General features: G+C 42.6%; 1 pseudogene; it reads left to right on the top strand.

Moving 5' to 3' along the window:
* Positions 1 to 1,488: 1,488 nt before the first annotated feature.
* LOC100750949 lies at positions 1,489 to 3,221 on the top strand (annotated as a pseudogene).
* Positions 3,222 to 5,420: the final 2,199 nt, after the last annotated feature.

Raw genomic sequence — 5,420 nt, 5'->3', positions numbered from 1 at the left:
GGTGTTTATATAGGAGAGAGTCTGGCTACAGCTTTTGAAACTAGAATGGGGACAGTAAGAGAGAAAAAGGATGTTTAGGAAAATGGAAAGGGAATAATGGGGATGGAATTATACAGGGTGGAGAAAGAAGGATGTGATAAAGAGAAGAAAAAAATCAACCAAAACAAAGTAATGAAATATATTGCTTTTTATTCTAATTATAAAACAAACATTTTTAATATAGTGGATGAGCAGATGGGATGATAGTTCAGTGGGTAAGAGCATTTGTTCTACAAGCATGAGTACCTGAAGTTCAATCCCCAGGGTACACATATAAAACCAGGTATGGCTATGCATATCTGTTACCCCATCACTGGGACAAAGAGAGGAAGATCTCGAGAGCTTGCTGGTCAGCCAGCCTAGCCAAAACTGCAAGCTTCCTGTTCAAAAGAGACCTGTCTCAAGACACTAAACAAGGGGGAAAATGATCAAGGTAGACACAGGTTGTCATGCTTTGTTTCTGCGTGTGTAAACCTACACAAACATCTTCTTGCATGCAGCAAACACAACACCACACACACACACACACACACACACACACACACACATACACACACACACACACAAACACACTCACATTCTTAAGTGTGAATAATGAATCAGTCTGTGGCAGAGTAGACCCAATATAGGAACAAATCATGTTTCTATAAAATTAAACAAGCCTAACAGGCCAAAACACACATCTTGCAATATTTTTTTAAGTACACTGGTTGACAAATAACCAAACACGATTCTTCAAGTCAATATCATAGCTTACCACATAAGAGAGAAAAGTACCCAGTGTTTTTTGACATAAAAAACTAAAGCATATGGAGAACAAAGACCCTCAACATTGCAACAAGTGCATGTCAGATAATACCATTTCCCCTATTATCTGCAAGGTCTTAGAGACAAATCAATAAGCATGGAGCCAGGACCCTGTCCACACTGCCACTGCCTTTATTAACATTGCTTTTTCCCTCTGTTTCATTAATATTGCAAATACCAGCAAACAATCTGTGTTCAAACCATCCCCATTCTTCTTTGTTAAGGGATGACGGTTTAAAAGCAATGAAGAGTTATATTGTTCTGAATCCTATATACGTGAATTCTAGAATAGTCCTCAACAACAGAGCCATTTTCTAGCTAGATCAGTGAGTTATTTAGATCATATTTTGACCTTAGGAGAATAGAATGTGCACGAGTGGAAAGAAAATCCAGAGGACTTTGTGTTTTAATAGCTGCTGATCACAGGAATAGTTCCATGCAATTCCATTCAGATGCCCAGGAGCTAATGAGAGAGTGGAAATAGCAATTCCTATTTGGAGCTGGGATATCAGAGTTTGGGGGGGCACAAAATAACTCAATATGTAACTTTAGTAAACTCCTTCCTCTCTGAACTTCCATCTCCTGTTCATTTGAGAGGAATTTAGGTATTTCTAAGAACCATTTTTAGCAGCCCCAGCCATAATGCTCCTGGAGGGTAAGTATGTAGATCTTATTCAAAGTGACAGATATATCTGATATTGTGAACTCAAGCCCCAGGGGAGGACTGGGCTCAATACAGATAGAAATCTCCAGTCTCCATTGTCTATGCTTCAAATTTCAGGAAAGAGAGAAAGAACCACACCTGTTGATCTTGGACTCATTCTGGAACTCAGGGAAATGTGTCCGGCTGTTGCTTCCAGTAAATCTTCAAACCTACTCCTGGATTGTCAGAGGACCTAAGCCTATCTGACCAGGAATACTGCCATAACTCGAGCTCCTTTCTCAACACATGGCGGCCAAAAGGTAGCCTGATTCTGCTTCACTATAGCACCTGAGGTTGCCAAGTGGGCCTGCTTCGGATCACAGAAACCATCAACTTGTCTCCTCCTGTTCACTGGCAGGGAAGACGTCACCATCAGAATAAGTAGACCAGTATTAATAAGGCAGCACTGACCAGAATGTCACAAATGTCCAAGCCCCAGTTACTGTGCAGCATCCCTGAGGAGGCCACTGTGGAACACAACTGCAGCCACTGCAGCTCTTTTGTGTTGATGACCAAATCAGTTTGCCGCAAATGTGTACAGCCTGCAGAGCACATGCAGCATGTGGTCTATGGGCTGCAAGAGGCTGCCAAGTGTTATAGGAAGTTACTCCAGGAAATACTGGTTATACTGAGTGGGAAGCTGAAAGCAGCTAAAAGCTCACTAGCTAAGAGAGAATGGCAATGATTCAGAAAGGGAGAAGAGCTGAGGTTTAAACAGATGATCAGGGCTGAGTATATGATGAGATTCTGGTTACTGACTGAACAGATAGAGCTGCCCTGTCTGAAACCACCAGCCTGCAAATTTGACCCAGACTTGAAAAAAAAAAAGCTCATGAGAACCAGCTGAGGAAGTTGAGTACTGAGCTCCAGCACAAGTCCCAGGAAATGCTACAGGGACTTAGCCAGGGGAGAGAGAACATGAGCAAACGGAAGGTGAGTGAAATCTGCGCTTATAAGTACCTGTGCAGCCTCCAGGAGACCATCACGAAGCTGGAGAAGTATGGGGAATCTGCCATAGCATTGCTCCAGAATGCAAACCACTGTTTAGGCTTCAGAGCCTAAAGCCAGTTCACATCACAGACCTGATTTCATGCCTGTTAATAAAAATGAAGAAGGTACCACTAAGGCTCAAAATAGACATAACTTTGGACCTGGGAACAGCTCATCCTTCCCTTGTCTTATCTGAGGAGCTGAGAAACATGGGATTTGGAGATATATCACAGAGTGTGCCTGACACCCTAGAGAGATTTGACTTCAGTCCTTCCATGTTGGATGCAGAGAGCTTCAGCTCAGGGAGGCATTATTGGGAAGTGGACATGGGAGAGGCAACACAGTGGCAGTTGGGCATATGTGACTCTACAGAAAGAACAACATAGGCCAGGCTCCCAGAGATAAGTTCTTGTTCATAGGGTCCATGATGAGGACTGATTACACCTTCTGGGTCTTTCTCCCCTTAAGAAAGGTCTGTCTGAGAACGCAAATGTAAAAAGTTGGAGTCTTTTGTGGTTATAGCCAGGTGTCATTCTACAATGTGATTGAGCAATCCCTCATTTATAGTTTCTGTGACCTTACATTCCAAGAAGCGATTAAACCTATATTTTCTCTTTGTATTCCAAGTGGAGACAAGACTTCAGACTCTCTGACTGTATGTCTCCCTCAAATTCATTCCTGAAATGCTGCTGTTAGCTCTTCATCTTCCTGGGCATGAAACCCAAGATCACAAGAGACCAGAAAATAAGATCAAGACTTTTCAAAGTATTTGTGTAATTAATCCAACAAAGCCTCAAGACTTTTGCAGTAATGTGGCTTTCAACATGTGTTCAGTGGAAGGAGTTATGTTTAAGTTGAATAATCATGGGGTCACTGACAGCTCAGGGTACCAAATCAATTGCGACCAAGACTGACATCCTGATTTCAATTCCTGGACCCCATAGAATGGAAAGAAAATGGACTCCCAAAAGATATTCTCTGACATTCACATGCATACCATGCCAGTTGGTTATTGCTACTGTACCAATAAATAAAAAAATAAGATGCAATAAAAAATGATGAAAAAAGAATCATTTTTAGCTCTAATCATGTATGATTCTAGCCTTGATATTTTTTTTTTTTGCAATATATGGGTTCTTTACAAACTTCATCAGTTTCTATGCTACCAGAATGGCTTATGGGCCCTGTCTATGCTGGATAGTTTTATGTCAACTTGACACAAACTAAAGTCATTTGAGAGGAATTTCCTCAATTAGGAAAATGCATCCAGTTCTTGATTCCCCTATTCTTCCCTCAACTCAGTCTTCCTGATCCCTCATGCTCTCCTCCCCCTCCCCTTCTCCCCTTCTATTTTTCCTCCCTCCCTCCCACCTCCCCCATGCTCCCAATTTGCTCAGGAGCTCTTGTCCCTTTTCCCTTCTCTGGAGGACCATGTATGTCTCTCTTAGGGTCCTTCGTATTTCCTAGCTACTCTGGAGGTGTGGATTGCAGGCTGGCAGTCCTTTCCTGTATGTCTGTTATCCATATATGAGTGAATACATACCATATTTGCCTTTTTGTGACTGGGTTACTTCACTCAGGATGGTTTCTTTTAATTCTATCCATTTGCCTGCAAATTTCAAGATTCCATTGATTTTTTTCTGCTGAATAATACTCCATTGTGCAAATGTGCCACATTTTCTCCATCCATTCTTCCAGGGAGCCATTTTAAGTTTAAAGAGAATTCTGGCACTAGGGAAATGTTCAGAGATCAACAAAGATAACCCCAACTAAGAATCTAAGCAATTGCGGAGAGGCTACCTTGAATGCCTTTCCCATATAAGAGATTGATGACTACCTTATATGCCATCCTAGAGCCTTCATCCAGTAGCTGACAGAAGCAGAAGCAGACAGACATCCACAGCTAAGCACTGAGTTGAACTCCTGGAATAAAGTTGTAGAGAGGGAGGAGGGATGAGCAAAGGGGTCAAGATTGTGCTGGAGAAACCTGCAGAAACAGCTGACCTGACCTAGTGAGAGCACAGAGACCCCAGTCATAAAGCTGGGGAACCAGCATTGGATCGAACCAAGCCCTCTGAATGTGGGTGCCAGTTAGGAGGCCTGGGCAGTCTATGCGGCCTCTGGTTGTGGAACCAGTGTTTATCCCTAGTGCACAAATGGACTTTGGGAGCCCATTCCCCATGGAGGGATACACTCAGCCCAGATACACAGAGGAGGGCCTAGACCCTCCCCCAAATGATCTGACAGACTTTGATGATTCCCCTATGGAAGGCCTCACCCTCCCTGGGGAATGGATGGGGGTATGGGAGGATGGGAGGGAGAGGGAACTGGGAATGATACATAAAATAAGATTGTTTCTAAATTAAATAAATACTGTTTTTTTTTTAATGAAAATGCCTCTGTAAGATAAGGCTATAGATAAACCTATCAGGCATTTTCATAATCAGTGACTAATGGGGGAGGGCGCAGGTCATTGTGGGTAGTGCTATCCCTGCGCTGATGGTCCTGGACTCTCACGGTTGAGCAAGCCATGATGAGCAAGTCAGTAATCAGCATCCTTCCATGCCCTCCATATTCCTGCCCTGTTTGAGTTCCTGACCCAACTTCCTTCAGCAATGAACTATGATGTGAAATCATAAGCCAAAAAATCCCTTTCCTCTCCAACTTTCTTTGGCTGTGGGGCTTTGCTGCAACAATTGAAACAATAGGACACTATACCTTAGTGTCACTCAGTGACTCGGGGTGACACTAGGATGCTAATATTGATGAAATATCAGTAACTATGGAGCCATTCTAACATTTTGGAACTTTTGCTTCTTTATTGGGGTGGGGGTCTAAAAGAATTTGAAAAACATCATTTACTGGCAAAGGAAGATTTGTA

This window comes from Cricetulus griseus, chromosome X (genome assembly GCF_003668045.3).
Source record: "Cricetulus griseus strain 17A/GY chromosome X, alternate assembly CriGri-PICRH-1.0, whole genome shotgun sequence".
Taxonomy (NCBI): domain Eukaryota; kingdom Metazoa; phylum Chordata; class Mammalia; order Rodentia; family Cricetidae; genus Cricetulus; species Cricetulus griseus.
This window is presented reverse-complemented; position numbering and strand designations above follow the sequence as displayed.